The sequence below is a fragment of the Onychomys torridus genome, chromosome 3, assembly GCF_903995425.1.
Source record: "Onychomys torridus chromosome 3, mOncTor1.1, whole genome shotgun sequence".
Lineage (NCBI taxonomy): Eukaryota > Metazoa > Chordata > Mammalia > Rodentia > Cricetidae > Onychomys > Onychomys torridus.
The window spans coordinates 82108389-82129007 of record NC_050445.1 but is presented as its reverse complement, the minus strand read 5'-3'; the positions used below and the strand labels follow the sequence as shown (position 1 = coordinate 82129007).

General features: G+C 43.6%; 1 protein-coding gene across 5 annotated transcripts in view; it reads right to left on the bottom strand.

The window, feature by feature from the left end:
- The window catches only part of Lhfpl3 (LHFPL tetraspan subfamily member 3), a 520977-nt gene that overhangs the window by 15322 nt on the left and 485036 nt on the right, over positions 1-20619 (bottom strand). For 2 of the 5 annotated variants that reach the window (XM_036181633.1, XM_036181635.1), the window contains exon 4: positions 20362-20364. The exons of the other annotated variants lie outside the window; for them this stretch is intronic. The gene's annotated coding sequence lies outside the window, so the exon portion shown is untranslated. Of the gene's footprint in view, positions 1-20361; positions 20365-20619 lie in introns of those variants that run through there. 5 annotated transcript variants of the gene reach the window in all.

Sequence of the window (20619 nt, the reverse complement as noted above, 5' to 3'; positions counted from 1 at the left end):
CTTTTTCTTATGATTTCCCACAGAATTAATGTGTTCAAAGTAATTAGATGAGTCTAGCCACATCGAGGCAGAACAAAGTGGGATTTATGTCACTGTTAGAGCTGCTCCTACAGACATGTTGAACCGTCCAATTTACACCATCTCTTCATTAATGTTGCCTTTGGTGGCTGTCACAGATAGAAGGGCTGAATGACGTCCCCAGCCATACAGGCCATTTCTCTCTTTGTCCGTTGCTTGTTCACTGTTATAGGACATTCTTGCAAAGATAGGAACAGCTTTTTTGTTCTCAGAGAGGCTTCCAGCTCTAACCCATCCTTGCTGACTCAGAGGACTGTCTTTGCCAATGAATGAGAATGGCATTTAAGAGACCATGCAAACCAGACCCTCAGCTTGGCAACTGGATGCCTCTGACAGGAGAGGGAGCAAGTGTGAGAATTTGGACCTAGATCTGTCGAATGGCTCTGCAGATTTTTTTTGCCACTTCTTTAATAAATGTGTCAGGGCCGTGAGAAAAATAGAAATTATCTACATGGTGGAATTAAAATCAACAAAAGCAAATAATGAAATTCAATATCTGCCTCTCTGGGGCAGGTCCTCTACAGGCCTTGTCCCAGGAGCCTCATTTAATTTCAGAGAAAAAGATGAAAACCATGAAAGTGGTTCTGGCTGTGACCTAGACCTGGTGTCAGCTTAGTCCCAAGCGAGGGAAGCCCATTTGTGAAGTGCCTTGTATCCCAGCTGTTCTTCAGTGATCATGGGCTTGGTTCATTCCCTATCTGTTGGAATTTCATCTCAGTTTAGGCAGTGTTCAGAATCTACTGAGGGGGTAAGGTTGATTATTGAAGGGGCAAGCATAGCACTTTACCAGATTCTCCCCATGTGTAAACGAAGGTGCTCCTGGTCAGGACTTATCTTGGCTGTGTGCCCCTGAGCTCTGCAGGCAGTTGCAATGCAGAGCCAGGGGGGAAGGGGTGAAGTAATGATTTGTATACTTTAGCGAAAGTTTGGTGACCAACTAGAGCCACCTTAGGGTCTTTGGTCTGCTCTGTAGGGGTGGACAGGGAAGCTTCCTCCTGGAGGTCTCATCATTTCAAGGAGCCAACAATGAGAGGAGAAGGAAGGAAGTGATAGTTCTAAGAGGATTGTCCCCTGCCCCCCTCTTTCTTTTTCTTCTAAGACATGGTTTCTCTGTGTAGCCCTGGCTGTCCTGGAACTCACCCTGTAGACCATGCTGGACTCACACAGAGATCCACTGCTTCTGCCTTCTGGGTGCTGGGATTAAAGGTGTGCACCACCACTGCTCAGCTTGTTTGTCTCTCTGTCTGTCTGTCTGTCTGACCAACTGTTCACCCCTTTGCCCCTCTCTTTCAGATTGCTCTTTAGTGAGCAAAAACATTGAGATGGTATAATGTATCAGGTGGCATCCCTGAACTTGAATTTCTAAATATTTATTTTATCAAGGTGATGTGTATTTTTTAAATATCAAACTGTACAACCCTATTGTGGTGGTTTGGATAAGAATGGCCCCCATAGGCTCATAGGGAGTGGCACTGTTTGAGAGGATTAGAAGGTGTGGCCTTGTGGGAGGAAGTATGTCACTGGGGGTAGGCTTTGAGGTTTCAAAAGCCCATTCCAAGCCCAGAGTTTGGCTTTTCCTGCTGCCTGTGGATCTGGATGTGGACTTTCACTCCATCTCCAGCACCATGTCTCCGTGTATGCTATTCTCCTACCCTCATGATAATGGACTGAATCTCTGCAACTGTGAGCCAGCCTCCACTAAGTGCTTTCTTTTATAAGAGTCACCTTCATCAAGGGTCTTTTCACAGCAACAGAAACCTGACTAAGATACCTTCCCTACCCGGCTCTGCTCACTGGATGTGATGACCTCCTTTACTATTTACTGACTTTGTGACTTTAGTTCCTTCAATGGTCCAAGAACATGGTACTCTTCAGAGTTCACTTGTCAACTCCAGGCAGTGTCTAGTGATTCTCAATGGAAATTTAAGGATCCTTTTCTTCTTTTTGTATTCATTCTCTCTCAAGTTTGAGTTGGTTGCCATTGGGAGTTTTAATAATTGCATATGTTTATCTTATTTTCTCACTCTCTCTGGCTTCTGACAGGCTTAGTGTGTCTCTGTTTGGGATGACACTATTATGTGACTGTTCCTTTTATCCATCTACTTCTTATTGGCCTTTTAAAAATAATTTTTAAAATGAAGTTTTGGGTTAGCATGCATTGCACTGGATTTGTTCCGGTGTCTCCTCTCGAATGTGTCATTACACTTTGTTCTCCTTTGTTTCTCACTCCACTTCTGTCCTATGTCTCCCTTCTGCTGGTTCTCTTCCTTGTTTAATCAGCTCCTATTTTTGCTTTTTTATCAAATGTATTCCCATTGCCCTCTCATCTCCTTAAGATCTCTTCTCTCCTCTCAAGAGCTCAGTTTCATATCAAACACACACATAAAACAAACAAACAAACTTTAATTCTCGGGTCTACATGTGAGAAAACATTCAGCATTTGTCCTCCTGTGTCTGGCTTATGATTTACAGTTCCACCCACTTTTTTCTCCATACATGTCATGATCTCATGTATCTAGGCACATACACAAGAGTTTTACCTTGATTTTCTGATTTCTGAGCTAACTGGTACAGCTCATTGGTAGAGTGCTTGCCCAAGATATATGAGGTGTGATCCCCAGTACACACACACACACACACACACACACACACACCCCAAATGAATCTTTCAAAAGAAAACAGAACAAACCCTTAAGTATCTATGTGGACATTTGGGCGGATAAATCAGTGGAAACAATGCAGAGAAGAGACTTCTTCCTGGAAGACTTAGCCTCATTGCGTATATCTAATTATCCCTTGAGAAAGTTTTTAAATGTTTATCAAGGTTAGTTTAAGATGTCTGTCTTTTATATGTCTACATGATTATTCATATGACAGTGACTCCACTCTAGCATGACATACCTGCTATTTACATAGGTATCTTCCTTCCTGACTTTGTGTGTGCCTCAATGAGAAGAATCAGCCATTTTATCTTTTCAGCTCTTTGCACAGTAGGCCCTCATGCTATGTTAGTGTGTGTGTGTGTGTGTGTGTGTGTGTGTGTGTGTGTGTGTGTGTTATACATGTCTGTGTGGGTGAGACCAAAATAGGAACAATATATCTTGCAGGTTAAGGTTTCTGTTTATAGTTAAAAAATAAGTTCCAAGAGGGTTTGGAAGGGGGAAGATATGCCTGGGAAGGAGAAATAAAAGAGATTTTGTGAGTGAACTGTGAGTGGGTGGGGATGGGAACATGAGTGATCAGGCTGTAGGGGAGTGGAGGAGAGTACTGAAAGAGACTGTTGGAAAGGATGGGGATTTTGGGGTCAGGTAAAAACCTGGTGCAATGGAATCTTCCAGGAATCTACAAGGATGTCTTCAGCTAAGTCTCCTAGCAAAAGCAGATACATAGCCTGAACCAGGCATCTCCTGTGTCCAGGTAAGACTTCAAGTGGAGGGACTGGAACACCAACCCTGCCACATAACTTTTAACCTGTCCTGCCTATGGGATGTGCTGGGGTAAGGTGGCCTAGAGATTAAGGGAGTGGTCAACCAAAACCCATGCCAGGAGGATAAGCCCACCCGATACTGCCTGGAGCACCAGGATTCACAGGCTAGATGATTCAGAGACCTAAGATAGAACAAAACAGGTTGGGGATTTAGCTCAGTGGTAGAGCGCTCGCCTAGCAAGCACAAGGCCCTGGGTTCGATCCTCAGCAAAAAAAAAAAAAAAAATTATAGAACAAAACATGACTAGAGGGGAAAAATGTCAATGTAATGACATCTAACAATATTCTGCTATACTCATAGATTGGTGCCTAGCCCAATTGTCATCAGAGAGGCATCATCCAGCAACTGATGGAAACAGATGCAGACCCACAGCCAAACATTAGGCAGAACTTGGGAAATCCTGCAGAAGAGGGGGAGAAAAGATTTTAGGAACCAGAGGGGTCAAGGACACCACAAGAAAACCCACAGAATCAACTAACCTGGGCTCATAGGAGCTCATAGAGACTGAACTGACAATGAGGAAGTCTGCCTGGAACTGACCTAGACACTCCCCATATGTTACAGTTGTATAGCTTGGTCCTCTTGTAGGACTCTTAACAGTGATAGCAGGGGTTGTCTCTGACTCATTTACTGGCTTTTGGGACCACAATGGGTCACCTTGCCCAGCCTTAATACACGGGGTGGGGGGGATGGGGAGGGAGGGGTGCTTAGTCTTACGTGATATGTCATGTTTTGTTAATACCCATGGGAGACCTGCCCTTTCCTAAATAGAAACAGAGATGGAGTGGATTGGGAGCTGGGAACAGAGGGGTAAGGATGGGGTGGGGAGGGACTGGGAGAAGAGGAGGGAGGGAAAACTGGGGCTAGGATGTAAAATAAATGAATATATAAATAAATAAAAAAATAAGTTCCTGTTTGTCCTGTGCTAAGTCCTTGCAAGTTAAAGTTTCTATTAAGAATAAGTTCCTTTTTCTTAGCTTTGATGTAAATTGCAAAACATATTTCAACCTACCTAAACTTGTGACCCATTCACATGACGTCCATCTTGACCCTTGTCCCTCCCTTTCATTGTATTTTTTCTAACAACGTGTACCAGCTGCCCCTCTCGCCCCTGTGAACACCTTCTCTCTTCTAGAAAAAGAACCTCAAGAGGCCAGCAGTAGCTGCACTTTCAAATCCCGACTTAGGGTGAGACAGCTGGCTGGCCAGTCCCTGGTGCACCCTAAAATAGAGCTTGCTCTGATTGGACAATCATGGATTTGGACTTTTCCCCTCATGATTCTCAGGCTTAATGGGGTGAATATGTACTTGGGGGCAAAAGGATAACTCTGGATGTCTTGCTCAGTCGCTCCCATCTTACTCCTTCGAGAATTCCTTATTCCTTTCAGTGAAAGTCTTTCACTGAACCTGGAGCTAGGCTGGTAGCCAGTAAACCTTGGCTATTACTCCCGCCAGACCAGCTCCAAATTCATTGAAAGACCCTCATTTCACTTTCTCATCTCTCCTTGTTTTCTGTAATTTACTTCTTAAAAAGATCCTTACATTTAAATCATTGGAATTCTAGACCAGAGGACTTATTACAGGGGTACCCATGTTCATTATCTTTTTGCCTCAGTCTCCTGAGTATAGGGATTACAGGTACAGGCCATTGTGCCCAGCTGATAAGGCTCTAATGTGACAAGCTAGACAGCCACTTACCCGTCACCTCAATTATTTCCTTTGAGGAGTCATCTTGCCTCTTGCCATGTACTGTGGGTTAATGGCCATCTCTGTGCTCACATGTGTGAGGAGATGGCTGCTGACACAACAGGTATAAAAAGAGAAAACACCATGGCTTTCCTATGAGGCTTAGGAAGCAAGTCCACATGCAGCGTCAGTCAGATCCACCCTATGTGTTGAAAGTGAGTGGGCTGCTCTGTAGAGTGTCATCACCAGTCTTCCCTGTCCTGACTCTAGAGACACACGGAGGACTGAGAGAATTCTAATGGGATTTCTGGAATGTGCTTAACTTTCAGCAAGAGCACTTCAGACCCTGGGAGATTCCATTAATATAATTTTGCAATAGAAAAGCTTCCTATTGCCTAACCTCATCAGTTCTGTTTTATGTTCAGCTATAGGGTAAAAGCAGATTTCTTAATTTCCAATATGTAATTTTGAGCACTAACAGTGTAGAATAAAACAAGTTTTCTTTCTTTCTTTTTCTTTTTTCTAATGTGTGCAAAGAGGAGGTCCAGAACTTCTCAAATGACCATTGATTAGAATGAAATAGGGACATGCCTTATAGCTCACGCACCATAAATCACCACAAAGGGGATAGTGAGAGCAAACAGTAGCTTTGTTCTTTCTTCCAGCTTTCCTGATAGAACTTTCATGTAACTTTCCAGTCAGCTGCCACTATTACTACATCTCTTAGTTTTGCTCCATTCATTGAACAGATATTAACTGAGTGCCCATGACAGGTCAGGTACTGTTCTAGGCATGGGCATTCAGTGGTGAATGAAAGAGAGCAAGTCTTAACTCTCATGAAGTTTAAATTCAAATTGGTAAAACAATAATGAATATATGTAGCACATATGGCAAGAATGATATGAAGGAAAATACATTGCGGCAAGAGGCTAGCCGCTTATTTTAGGTAGGTGATCAGTGAAAATGAGGGTGTGAGAGATGCAGGGGCTGGGCACCTTCTGGATGTGGCATCAGCAGAATCAGCAGGAGCAAAGGCAGGAGTCATGGTCAAAGCCAGGGGAGCAGGAGAGAAGAAGAGAAAGGTGTCAGTGTTGATGTACAAATTCTGGAAGACTCAGGCTAAGGCGCTGCACTTTGACTTTCTTTTCTTTTCCATTCCCACCCCATCCCCAGCACCAAGTATTGCATCTTGGGCCTTGTGCATACATAGTCTAAATGCAATGAGAAACCACTGGATTGCAAGAGAAGGGGTTTGGAGAGGAGAACTGTGGTGAGAAAGGCTCTTGGTGGGGACATGTGGCAGCCAGATTATAAGGAGTAAGAGCGAAGACAGGGAGGAAGGACAGTTAGGAAGCAGTGAAGTGTTCTAGGTGGGAGATGCTGCTGCTTGGGCCAGGCTGGGAGCCGTGGAGGTGTCAGGTACAAGGTGCTTGTTTAGTCTGGGTGTAATGGCTCATACTTGGGATACCCCAGCACTTGGAAGGCTGAAGCAGGAGGATTTGGATGAGTTTGAGGTCATCCTGGTCTACATAGTGAGAGGCTATCTTAAGAAAAAGAAATAGATACTTGTGTAAATGTTTAAGTTGTAGGTAGCAGGGTTTTGTGAGGGGAGTGTGTGTGTGTGTGTGTGTGTGTGTGTGTGTGTGTGTGTGTAAAGGGAGGGAGTAGGGGAGGGAGGGAGAGGAGGGTAAGAGAAAGTTAGAATTATATGATTATCAAATATTTAATCCTTTTATTTTATAGAAAGTGAAGTATGTGAGGATAGCCATAAGATAGGCCATTAGACAAAGATCTGGATTTCAGGGCAGACTTAGGACTGGAGACACATATTTGGGAGTTATCAGTTATATAAAGAGAGTAGAAGAGTCTACTGAGGGTGGTTGGAAGAGAAGGGGTAAGCCAAGGTATCCTAGCTAGGGCTTCTATTGCTGTGATAAAACAGTGTGACCATAAACAACTCGGGGTGGGGGTTTCTGAGACAGGGTTTCTCTGTGTAGTTTTGGTGCCTGTCCTAGATTTTGCTCTGTAGACCAGGCTAGCTCTGCCTCCCGAGTGCTGGGATTAAAGGTGTATGCCACCACCGCTCGGCTGGGGAGGAAAATTTATTTCAGCTTATACTTCCGCATCACAGTTAAAGGGAGTCACTGGACAGGAACTCAGACAGGGCAGGGACCTGGATGCAGGAGCTGAGGCAGAGGCCATGGAGGGGTGCTGCCTACTGGCTTGCTCAGTTGCTTTCTTTTACACTCCAGGACCAGATGGCCAGAGGTGGCATCAATCACTAATTAAGAAAATATACCACAGGCTTGCCCACAGGTCAATATGGAAGGGGCATTTTCTTAACTGTTCCCTCTTCCAAAAAATGATCCCAGTTTGTGTCAAGTTGACATAAAAGTGGACACCACACACGCCCCAGACCCTTGCTAGACTTTTGGAGGGAGGACAAGTGACTTAGAAGCAGCAAAGAGCTCGGACTTCTGTCCCTCAATCAACTCAGCAGCTCCAACACATCATCCAGATGTTTCAGGTCTTACCTGGAATGGCACACAGTGGGAAGGAAAGCACAAGCTGGAAGCACTGATGGGGAGCTGGAGGACTTGAGACAGCTGTCCCTCTCTCCTGCTGCCCTTCCTCTCCTTCCACTCTTTCTCTATGTCTTATCCTCCTCACTGGCCTTCTGCCTCACTCCTTTTCTCTATCAGTGAGCATTCTTGGGGCCCAATGTCTGGCGGGTGGAGGGCCACCTGTACCTGCTACCAAGTTCCCCAGGAAAGCTTCATTCCCTGAGGCGAGGGTCACAGAGAAGGTTTTTTTTTTAACACCCACCCCACACATTTCACTAATTGGAAATTCATTAGAGCTTGCAAAATGTCAAAATGCAAATTCTCCTAAAAGTGAAGTTTATTTGTTCACGGTTCAGTGTAAATTACTTTAATCAGTTAATCAACTAATTTCCCAGCTAAACAGCTGGTTGAGATCAACCTACACTATATTCTATTTTTAAAAATCTTACTATGGTGCTCATGAGATGACTGGGTGGGTGAAAGGCACTTGTCCCCAAACTGAATGATCTGAGTTTGATTCCCAAAACTCTTATATTTTTGGTTATGAGCCTAGCCTTTAACGGCTGAGCCATCTCTCTAGCCCAAGAGTTGGGGATTTAGCTCAGTGGTAGAGCGCTCGCCTAGCAAGCGCGAGGCCCTGGGTTCGATCCTTAGCTAAAAAAAAAAAAAAAAAAAAAAAAAAAAAAATACAAATGATTCCCAAAACTCATATATAATGGAAGGAGAGACGCGCCTCCTGTGAGTTGTGCTGCATGCACTCTATGTGTCACATGTGTTATCCACATACACCCACACTCTCGAACACAAACGTATAAAAGATTAAAAAAAAACAACTCACTATAGATATAGCAGAGATTCTCAAGCTTTTCCTTGTGTAAGATTCATTTAGAAAACCCATTAAGCACAGATTCCTAGATTGCATCTCTAGAAATTTCAACTTATAGGGCCCAGATGCTTCTGACACAGAGTGGCTTGTAAACTGCACTGGGTGATGTTGAGGGAGGGAGAAACAGACAGAAAGAACTTTGGGGATCTGTGTGGGGAGGATCTGCATGAGAAGGAGCCAAAACAAAGACTTTCCAAAGGACAAGTAGGTTTTTTTTTTTCCCCGAGACAGGGTTTTTCTGTGTAGCTTTGCGCTTTTCGTGGAACTCGCTTTGGAGACCAGGCTGGCCTCAAACTCACAGAGATCTGCCTGCTTCTGCCTCCTGAGTGCTGGGATTAAAAGTGTGAGCCACCACCGCCTGGCAACAAGTAGGTCTTAACATGAATCCGAGGAAAGAGAAGGGAGCCGAGAGGTCATAGAAGGGCGTGGAATCAAGTATCTTCTCTGTGGTGGTGCTGGCCCACCATGAGCCCACTACAGCTCCAGGTTTTGTAGGGTACTCTGCAGAACTGAGCGGCTAACACGCAACAGGTATAGTATTGGGGAGTAAGCCAAGTCCAGGCAGCATCTGGGAGTGCTTGCTCTCTGATGGAAAGAGGTCCTTATGGGTGTTTGCATTCTAGAGAAGGCAGCCCGGGACCCAGTCCTCAGCTTAGCCACTGTGTGCACTGTAGAGACAGCACAGCCAAGGTATGGAAGCTCAGTGACTGGTCACAGGAGAGAGGAAGTGGTGATTCAGCCAGGCTAGTGCTTTCCTCTATGGGCTGTTTTGGCGCCCCCTGGGGCGCAAAGATATCCTGGCGAGAACACTCAAGAGGAACAGAATCCTAGTTCTGTGGAAGGAAATAGGAAAGATTTCTTTTCGCCAGGATCAAGCTCAGGGGGATCACCTCGGAGACCTGAACAATGACAGGAAGCTCCGGGAGAGCTGTTTCCCAGCCTCTGCCTCGCTGACGCTTTGCACCTGAATTTCCGAAGTACAGACACACAGTCTGGTACCCCGATCACAGCTGCACACACCTTTCTTCCAGTCGAGGCTGGAGAACCTGTTTCATTTTCATTCACCAGCAAGGAAGACCTACAGGCTCCCTGTCCTCTGCAGGCTGCTTTCTATTTTTAGAATCGAGGCTGCAGAAACAGTGGGCTAAAAATAGAATGGTTTGTGAAACCATTCAGCGTGTATCCACTGCCAGGATAATTTAATTTAATCCTATCCAAGATGAAATACCTTTAAGAAACACATTATTTCAAGTGACTATTAATGTCAGGATTTTTTTTTTTTAGTTCTCCAATGCAAGCTCTTTGACAAATACTTTGGAAAGGAGAAAATATGAGAATGTTGTGAAGAGGTCTGTCTAAAATTACCTTATCACTGTCCTATTGAAAGCTTTGCCAATGTCCTCTTAAATTGTGTTGTATTTTATTTTAGTGTGTGTGTGTGTGAATGTATCAGAGCATAACTTTCAGAAATCGATTCTCTCTACCTGGGACCCAGCTCAGGTGATGTCCGACTCAGGTGAGCCATCTTTCCAGCCCGCATCTTAACTTAGATTCTTCTGGGTTCTTCTTGTTTCTAGTCCATAGTGAATATAAAATGTGTCTGTATCTTTAGTACTTAACTACTTCATCACAGTGGAGATAATATTTGAAATGAAGACTGAACCAATACCTGATCAACCCAGGAATCCAGATATGGTTGTTGAGTATTTGTTTATTTTTGCACATGATGTAAAGACTCCTAAGAGGCTTGTTAAAATTGGGGTGGGGGAGCTCCGTTGTTGTAACTAACCTTGGCATCACCATGAAACATGTCTAAGACTTCAGAGGTCTTGGTTAACATGGTACTGTTTTGTCTGGAATTATCTGGGAGGAATTAACAAGCAATTAGCTGCTGAGTGGCAATTTACCGTGAATAGACTCACTTAGATAGGCATCACAGTCGTGTGTCTGGATGGAGGGAAGGGGGCAGAAGATATGAGAATTTGGGAGGGGGGGATAGAGACACTGATTAAGGTCAAGGAAAGAAACCACAGGCAGACTTGAACTTCACAGCTGTGCCTGAAGCTTGCCATAGTCATGTGGAATGAGCATTTTGCTTTATAAAATAGAGAGGATAATTAACATGGTATGTTGTGAGGTAATGAGTGACCAGAAATTCACATGTGTATCTTGTGGCCCCTCCCTCCTCATGGGGGCAGAGATCAAACCTGTGTTGTTTCATGTGCTAGGAAACACTCTACCACTCAGCTATATCCCTAGACCTTTTTTCCTTAGCTTTTTTTGAGACTGGCTCTCATGTAGCCCAGGTTGGTTCTGAACTTAACTTTACACCAAAGGGTGACCTTAAACTGACCCTTCTGCTCCTCCCCCACAGGCAATGGGAATCCAGGCAGGCAGATCTTGATTTTTGAGACAAGTTCTCAATATGTAGCCCAGGCTTGCCCTGATCTTCCAGGGCCTTGAACTGATAACACTTTTACCTCTGCCTCCTAAGCACGAAGATTATAAGCTTGTGCTTCACATGCTGCACTTCTGGGAGACTCTTGGTACCCAACCCATTGGACATGAGAAAGAAACTTAATGCATAAGGCTTCCTTTTAGGATGAAAACACTTTCTGCTGAAAGATGGCCTCAACAATCTGTCCCATCTCCTTTTTTATAAGTCAAATATTAATTAAAGCAAATGAATTAGATTGAAATTATGAGCAATTGTGAATTGTAGTATCAAGACAAAATCAGTTGTGATTTGTCCAAATTAATTTAATATTCCGAGTCAGATTAACATTTAAACATTCTAATAAGAGAATTACAGAAATGAGGTTAGAGCAGCTGTTGTCTATTTTTTAGATGTTTCTTGGGAGACATACCACATGTCTAGGATCCCTTCTTGTTCACCTCAACTGCAGTGTTCACCCTGGTAAGGCAAGATCCATGGAGTTCTCTTCAGGGTTCCCCACATGTCCCTTCCCTTCAGCTCCCTACTCCCACAGTTTCTCCTAAAGGGCAAATCAGACTTCACCTTAACACTCTGAGGTCAAGCAAGACCGCCTTTTAAATGGGTCCGGTGAAGGATCTTGCCAGGGATTTCACCTCCCATCCAACAGGAACAGTTTGTTGTGCAAGCATTAAATCCCTTCAGAAATGCACAGTGAAATACAACATACACATGTGGGTGTATATGAACACAGTCATATATTGTTAAAAATCTGAGTTTAAAGATTAATACCCTGGTTTCTCTTTAATGGGATCTTCTGCTATCATTTCTCTTTTACAATAGTCTTACCAACAATGTATTTACTTGACTAATGTTTCTTTTAGAAAACTGAGCTGAGTAAGCCTGATGAAAATACTCATTTCCATATACACCTATTTTGCAGTGTTTTTAAAGGGTTAGAAAGCCCAGGGCTTCAATCTGCACTGGCTATGCAAGGATTAAAACTCTCTTTAGCATATTTTACAGGGTAAAAATGCTGATTAGGGTGAAATACTTGTTATTTACTTCAGCCCTGCCTTGACCTTGGTCTCCCCATAATAACTATTCATGCAATGCTTACCCCTTCCTTAAGTACGTGAAGATAAGAGGTGACATTGGGAGACCTAGTCCTTCTCTTTGGACTGTTGTGGGGCATACTGCATATCTTTCTGGTTGCTTTTGCATTGTCAAGTCTTCTAGGAACCTAGAGCCTACCTACATTTCTGCCTGTTTGGAGCTATTTTGATGTGCAACTCCCCACCCCCCAGGCACATGTCACAAGAAGAAGTTAGAGTCCAGAAACCAGAACATTTTTCTTCTAGGCATTAAGTGTGCCTCCACTCTTTGGTAGAGTTTCTGCTTCCACAGGCCTTAACTTTTGTGGTGGGAGAGTTTTCTAGGGCCATTCTCATCTGTCTGAAAGCTCCCTGATGTCAGTGTCTTAGCCTTTAGATGATGCAAGAAGATGCTACTGATTTTGCCCTTACCATGCGAGAAGCAGGCTCTGTACTAAGAGTCCTTATACATTTTAAAATATGGAATCCTTGCCCTGTGGGATGGATGTCACTACTACACTTATCTTTCTCAGGAAATCTGGAGAAGGTGAATAGTAGCTGAGCTGGGACTTCCGCTTAAACTTTGTGGTACCAAATGTCATGATAGCCATTAGAGTGCATTGATTGCTTCTTGGTAACCAGTGACATCTTGTAAACAGAATTTTTTATTTTTCCATTCTCTCCCCAAGCCCTCCCTCTGAGTGCCTGTCTTATTGTAACTTGAGCCATGTTTGGTTGATATCCCTGGGAGCCCTGCTCTTTTCTGAAGGGAAATGGAGGAGAAGGGGTCTGGGGGAGAGGGGAGGTAGTGGGGGAGGGACTGGGAGGAGTGGAGGGAGGGAAACTGTGGTCCACATTTAATATATGAGAGAAGAAAAACCCAAAAGAAACAAACAAAGCAATGGGAAACAGGTATGAAAACATAGACGAGACATTAAGTCTTATCATTTCACAGCACAGTGGCTAAGCTAGCTTATAATGTGCTGTGTACACCTTATAAAATGCTGTTAGAAGACAGAAACTTAAAGACTCCAGACACAAAGTAATCTTGAAAGGGAATGTTAATCACCTTGATTTTATAAGTATTCTATATATATATTGAAATAGCACATTGTACCTGAGAAGTATATACAATTATGTGTTAATAAGAAAATTTAGCTGGGCAGTGGTGGCTCACCCAGCACTTAGGAGGCAAAGGCAGGTGGATCTCTATGAGTTCAAGTCTGGCTTGCTCTACAGAGTGAGTTCCAGGACAGCCAAGGATACACAGAGAAATCCTGTCTTGAAAAACAAAACAAAACAAAACAAACAAATAAATAAAATTAAAAAAAAGAAAATTTAGAAAGTGTTTAAGGGGAGGGAAATGTTAAGTACCCTAATTTGATTATCCATCTGTGTCCATATATTAAAATTTCACACTGTAAATCATACATTTGTACAATTAAAAATTTAGATATGGTAGTAACTTCAGTACTTGGGTGGCAGAGGTAAAAGGACCTACAATTTGAGGTCAGCCTAGGTTTCATAGTGAGATCCTATTTCAAAAAGTCAAGAGCTGGTGATATAGCTCAGTAGCAGAGTGCTTGCTTAGCATTTGTAAAGCTTTGGGTTTGATTCCCAGCACCACAAATAACAACGTAAACCACAACCACAACAGTGAAATGGGACAGTTCATTTATTTTCTTACTAATTATTTTAGTTAGTTAGGTCTTAGGGTTTCCACTGTTGTGCAGAGACACCATGACCATGGCAACTCTTATAAAGGGAAAACATTTATTTGGGGTGGTTGACAGTTTAGAGGTTTGGTCCATTATCATCATGTGGGGGCATTATCATGCAGGCTGCATCTTGATCAGAAGGCAACAGGAAGTGGACTGTGTGTCACATGGAGCAAAGCTTGAGCAAAAGGGACCTCGAAGTCTGCCCTTACTATGACACACTTCCTCCAACAAGGCCACACCTACTTCAACAAGGCCACACCTCCTAATAGTGCCACTCCCTTTGGAGTCAATTTTCGTTCAAAGCACCACAGTGTAAAAAGTAATGGGTTTTGTATAAATCACCCTGTCTTTGCTTACATTCACGCCCATTACCTCCATTTCCCTTCATCCTATTATTCTAGTGCTTCACTTCTTAGTCCAAATAGCTCTCCTTTGTTTTCATGTCACTACATACACAGATATGTCTATAGTGTGTATTTGCAGACATATTTAGATCTAGAATCCACGAATGAGAAAAACATGCAGTATTTGTCTCTCCCCTTTCATGAAAGAGTCAGTTTTATTTTATGTGAATGAAGTTGAATGCACACATAAAATTAAATCCTAATGTCCGCACCAGAAGCACTCTTCTCTTTTCAGGGTTTGAGATGAAGATAGGAAGTTAATGAAGGTGGGAAAACAACAGAAAATACAAGCTCCAGAACCAGTACATGAAGCCTGTGCTGTTCTGATGTCTTTTGGGGTGGAGACTGGGACTCTATCCTAATAATAAAAGATCAAGAGCAGGTGGTAGCATCTCCTCAGTGATTGGTCCTTAAAGACAGCCCGAGGTTGCCTGCAAATTGGTTCTCAGTGGCAGGTGCTGCCCCAGTTCCTGTCAAATAGGGGTTGAGCCAGCCTGCTGGACTTGTCCCTCACTTGCAGCCCAGTGGCAGGGAGTGGAGTGGCAGCAGTCACAGGTGTGCCATTGTATTAACTCCTGCTTTCCTTTCTGGATGTGGATGCAGTTCCTTGAATAATGGCCCTAGGGTCTAGCAGGTCTGGACTGTGTCCAGCCTCCACTCTGCAGGGGTGAGGGACAGGAACTGTCAACATCCTCCTGGACAGTCACTTATCTCAGAACTTCATTTTTCTTATCTAAAAACAATATGCAGGAGACAATAGTACCTACTTAGAAGGTGAATAGTAAAGCTGAGAGATAATATTTCTGGTCTATTTCTAACTATTCCTGGTCCCTAGGGGTTGAAAAAAAAAAGCAAAAACAAAATTCCAAATGAAAAACCTACTGTTAGGTTGAAGCACATCTTTGCGTCTCAGAGGATTCAGATTTTTTTTTTTTTCCTTCTGTTTTGGTGGTGGTGGTGAGAACTGAACCAGGGGTTTTGGGCAAACTCTACCATTGAGCTGCATCTCCAGCCCAGGATTCTGACTTACCATAGTCTGCAACTCCCAGCAGAAGGCAAGGAGATGGGCTGCTATTTTTCTAGTGACAGAAAACAGCCCATTTGGAAAACCGTGGTTAAGGTTTAAACTCAAAGGAGGGGACGTTTAGAGAGTGCTTTCTGTCTCTGAGTTGGTTTGTCTCTTTTTATGCCTGAATAGTTGAGAAAAAATTGCAGGAAGCTGTAGAAGAGACTCTAGTCTCTCTGGTCTGGGAGAGCTCCAAAGGTGCAGCTCCCAGGAATGTGCAATCCAGCCCTGCCCTGCCACCTGCAGGTCCTCTCTGTGAAGCTGGAGAGTTCCCAAGGCAAGCAATGTGGGGCAAAAGCTCTCACTCCAGTCCTGGGGTATGGAGGCAAGAAAACTCTTGGATGTCTGCAGAATCAAAGCCCATAGGAGTCCTGTTTAGGGGAAGTCACCTAGAAGGGAAGGTGTCCTTCACTCGCCAACTACTCCTAGGTCCTCTTTGCCCACACTGGAATTTGGGGAAGCCTGATGCTGGCATTGTTAGGTAAGCTTCTCCCAGAAATATCTTCATTAAGATAGATCTTAATGTTACTCCCTGAGGTTAAGGAATAGCCATGGAAAACCATTACTTTTTATTAGTTATGAAACTGCTGTCAATAACACTGTCCATTAAGTCACTCAGTGTGTGACATAAAAGGAAGTTCCTTCCCTGAGATGTTCATTTAGAATTCATCTCCAGAAACACCCTCCACCCATGAGGAAATAGTTCATTATCATTTCCCATAATGAGAATTATGTATCCAGAGGATGCCAAGGCTCTCAGACTCAAATCTGATGCCATGGTGACTTTATGATTAGTGCATTTCGGGTATGCTCCATTCCTTAGTTCTGTTTCTCTTTCTGTTTTATTGGCCATATAGTACATTTCATTCTATTAAAAACTACATATTGATAAATATTTATATACTACATATACATGTTTTATTGTAAGAGGAATCAAGTCTTCTTTTGGACTCATATATACATTTCTTCTGGAAGTACCTGGATGATGACTGTGGTGGTTTGAATAAGAACAGCCCACACAGGCTTGTGTATTTGAGTGCTTGGTCATTAGGAAGTGGCACTATTCACTACTTGACAGGGATCAGGAGGTGTGGCCTTCTTGGAGGAAGTGTGTCACTGGGGGTGGGCTTTGGGTTTCAGATGCTCTAGCCAGGCCCTTCTGTTCCCCGCCCCCTCTTCCTGTGCCTGCAGATCCAGATGTAGAACTCTCAGCTCCTCTCCAGCACCATGATGGGAATGGACTAAGTGAACTGTAAATGTTTCCTTTATAAGAGTTGCTGCTGTCATGGCCTTTCTTCATAGCAGCAGAAATCCTAGCTAAGACAATGACAATGTTTAAGATCTATCAGTTTATTAAAAATTTTCATGTTTTGAGGGTTTCCATATACAGCCCAGCTTGACCTTAAATTCACTCCAGGCTGGCCTCAAACTCATGACCCTCCTGCCTCAGCTTCCCAAGTGCTGGGATTACAGGTGCAATCTTTCCTGGGGCATCTCTCAAAAGGAAAGTCAGGCAGTGAAGGAATGATGACAAGGGAAAACTATTGGCATGCTTTCTTGCCCAAGGTCCATACAATGGTATCTGTGTTCTTTTAGAAGGCTGAGACCAGGGCTTGCGCCTAAGCCAGAGTCACACATGTACCCTCTTCAGCTGGCTTTTTGCTAGTTTTGGGGAACAACTCTCTTTATGAATTGGTTGTTTCTGTGTTATCCCTGGCTTCACCACTCCACATGGTTCTCATCTCTGCCCTTGAGGATAGAAAGAGTTAAACTCTCCCCAAAATCCTGTTTGAGGGTGCCTCCTCCTTTCTTCTGGTGTCTGATAGACATAGGTAAAAGAACTCCTACAGGTAGTTAGAAGTGTTCATTTCACAGAGGAGAAAAGACTGTTAAGTAAACGTCCCATACAGATGTATGCCACAGAGTGATGGAGCAAACCTAGGTCTGCCCTGTGCCCTTTCCTATACAGATAAGATTGTCAGCCACGGAGTGAAGGAGCAAACCTGGGTCTGCCCTGTGCTCCTTTGGTTTGTCTTGTAGCCTCTTAGTTGGGTGAGGTATTTTTTTTCTTGTAGTACTTTTTAGTTTGTTTGTTTTTTTGAGACAGGGTTTCTGTGTGTAACAATCCTGGCTGTCCTGTAATTCACTCTGTAGACCAGGCTGGCCTCGAACTCACAAAGTTTCACGTTCTTCTGCCTCCTCAGTGCTGGGATTAAAGACATACATCACCACTGCCTGGTCTTGGTACTACTTTTATTTATTCCCTTTCTTCCACCCTAGAACATGATATGACTAATATAAATAAAAAATGTGGGCTTATATAATATTGAAATAAAGTCCTGGGTTGGGGATTTAGCTCAGCGGTAGAGTGCTTGCCTAGCAAGTGCAAGGCTCTGGGTTGCCTCAGCTTAAAGAGAGAGAGAGAGAGAGAGAGAGAGAGAGAGAGAGAGAGAAATAATACTGACATTTGCCTAGTATCTTTTATTATTTCCCCTTTCTTTAAAATAAAAATCAAACAAACAAAGAATAGCACAAAGTAACTAAGGGAACTAAGACATGATTAGGTAATAGGGCAGCTGCCTAGCATGCCTCAGACCTTGGGTTCCATTCCTAGTATCTCTAAAAATCAGAAAACACATACCCCAAACACTCCCATCTCCAAACTATAACTAGCACTAAGTGCATGTGGCAGTGGAAAGCCAGGCTTGTCAGGAAAGGAGCCTGAGACAGCACTGCCTCTGCTGTTGTGGTGACGAAAACACTGTCCAGAGGGAACAACAATCAAAATGAAGAAGATTAAATTTCCCTGTTTGCTTCAGGCTGGATTCTTAGTGTACTTTTGATGTGTCACTATCAAACCCAGAGACAGGGGTACAAGGTTATTTAAATGTTTCATTTAATTTCCTAGTTCTTAGTGAAAACAGAAGGAGAGTGTCAGGAGAGAGAGAGAGAGAGAGAGAGAGAGAGAGAGAGAGAGAGAGAGAGAGAGAGAGACAGAGAGACAGAGACACACAGAGAGAGACAGAGAGACAAAGAGAGAGACACAGAGAGAGATAGAGAGACAGAGAGAGATAGAGACACACACAGAGACAGACACACAGAGAGACAGAGAGATACAAAGAGAGAGAGACAGAGAGAGACACAGAGAGAGACAGAGAGAGACAGAGAGAGATAGAGAGAGACAGAGAGACAGACAGAGAGACAGAGAGACACACACAGAGAGTGAATTGTTGAATCCAAGATTGCAAAAAGCACAGGGACAAATAGCCAATCGAATGGAAGCACATGAATTATGAACCAACGGCTGAGGACCCCCCAGCTAGATCAGGCCCTCTGGATAAATGAGACAATTGAATAGCTTAATCTGTTTGGGAGGCACCCAGTCTGTGGGACCGGGACCTGTCCTTAGTGCATGAGCTGGCTGTTTGGAACCTTGGGCTTACACAGGGACACTTTGCTCAGCCTGGAAGGAGGGGACTGGACCTGCCTGTACTGAATCCACCAGGTTTAAATGAATCCCCAGGGGAGTCTTGGCCCTGGAGGACATGGGAATGGAGGGGAGGGGCTAGGGGAAAGGTGGGGGTGGAAGGGGGGAGGACAGGGGAACCCATGGCTGATGTATAAAATTAAAACACATAATAATAATAAAAAAAAAAGAAAAAAAAAGAGCTTACTGAGGCTTAGGTGAGTGCAGAAAAAGGTGTGTTTAGGTGGATGCATTATTAGGGAATGGAGAATAACTAAGAACAATTTATAAACCATAGTGAGCCTCACTTTAGATGAAGTTTTTTTGACCTGGAAAGAAGGGCTAAATCACTATACTTTCTTTTCTCACAATCTTCATTCAGAATGTAACCCTGTGCAGTTTTATTTAGCAAATAGCACTTGATAAGTATATAATAGAAATTATGTTCTTTGCACTTAATTCTTTTTCTCCCCTCAAGCTATGAACATCTAGAAATGTTGTCTTCTGAGGTGCCAGACTTCAGACATAAAGGTGATGAATATCCTAAATCATTTGTGATATGCTGGAAACATACAATTTGTGTTAAGCATAAGAATTTGTGTTGACTCAGAAGGACAAACATTGTATGTACTCACTTGTAAGTGGATACTAGATGTAAAGCAAAGGATAACCAGACTGTAACCCACAGCTCCAGAGAAGCTAGCTAACAAGGAGGACCAAAAGAGGGACACTGGGATCATCCTGGGAAAAGGAAATAGATTGAGATCTCCATGAGCAAACTGGGGATGAGGGGGCAATGGAGCGTAGGGGATGGGGGATGAGAACATAAGGGAACAGGATGGTTGAGCTGGAACTGGGCAGAGTGGGAGAGCAATGAAAGAGATACCATGATAGAGGGAGACATCATGGGATAGGGAGAAGCCTGGTGCTAGGGAAGTTCCTAGGAATCCACAAGGATGACCCCTAGCTTAGACTAGTGGAGAGGGTGTCTGAGCTGGCTTACCCCAGTAATCAGTTTGGTGAATACCCTAACTGTCATCATAGAGCCTTTCTCCAGTAACTGATAAAAGGAGATGTAGAGATCCCTAGCCAGATACCAGGTGGAGCTCCAGGAGTCCAGTTGAAAAGAGAGAAGAGGGATTCTATGAGCAAACGGCATCAAGACCATGAAGAGGAATCCTACAGAGACAACAAAACCAAACTAGTGGGAACTCATGAAATTTAGATCAACAGCTGTAAGGCTTCTATGGGACTGGACTAGGCCCTCTGCATGAGCAAGACAGTTGTGTAGCTTGATCTGCTTATGGGCCCCCCGGCAGTAGGATCAGGATCCATCCCTGGTGCATGAGCAGGCTTTCTGAAGCCCACTACCTATGGTGGGATACCTCGCACAGCCTAGAGGCAGGGAGGAGAGGCTTGGACCTGCATCTACTAAATGGACTAGGCTCTGCTGACTGCAAATGGGAGGCCTTACCTTCTTGTGGGAGGGAATGGGGGTTGGGTTGGAGGGGCAAAAGCTGAAAAGGTGGGAGGAGGGAAGAGGGGGATCTGTGATTGGTATGTAAAGTGAATAAAAAATTTCTTAATTAAAAAACAAAACAAAACTATGTTGTTAGTGAGTTCCAGGACAGTCAGAGCTATAGAGAAAGACTTGTCTCAAAATACCAAACAAATAAAAAACAAAAATTAAAAAACAAAACCCCAACAACAACTCCCAAAAGAACAACAAACA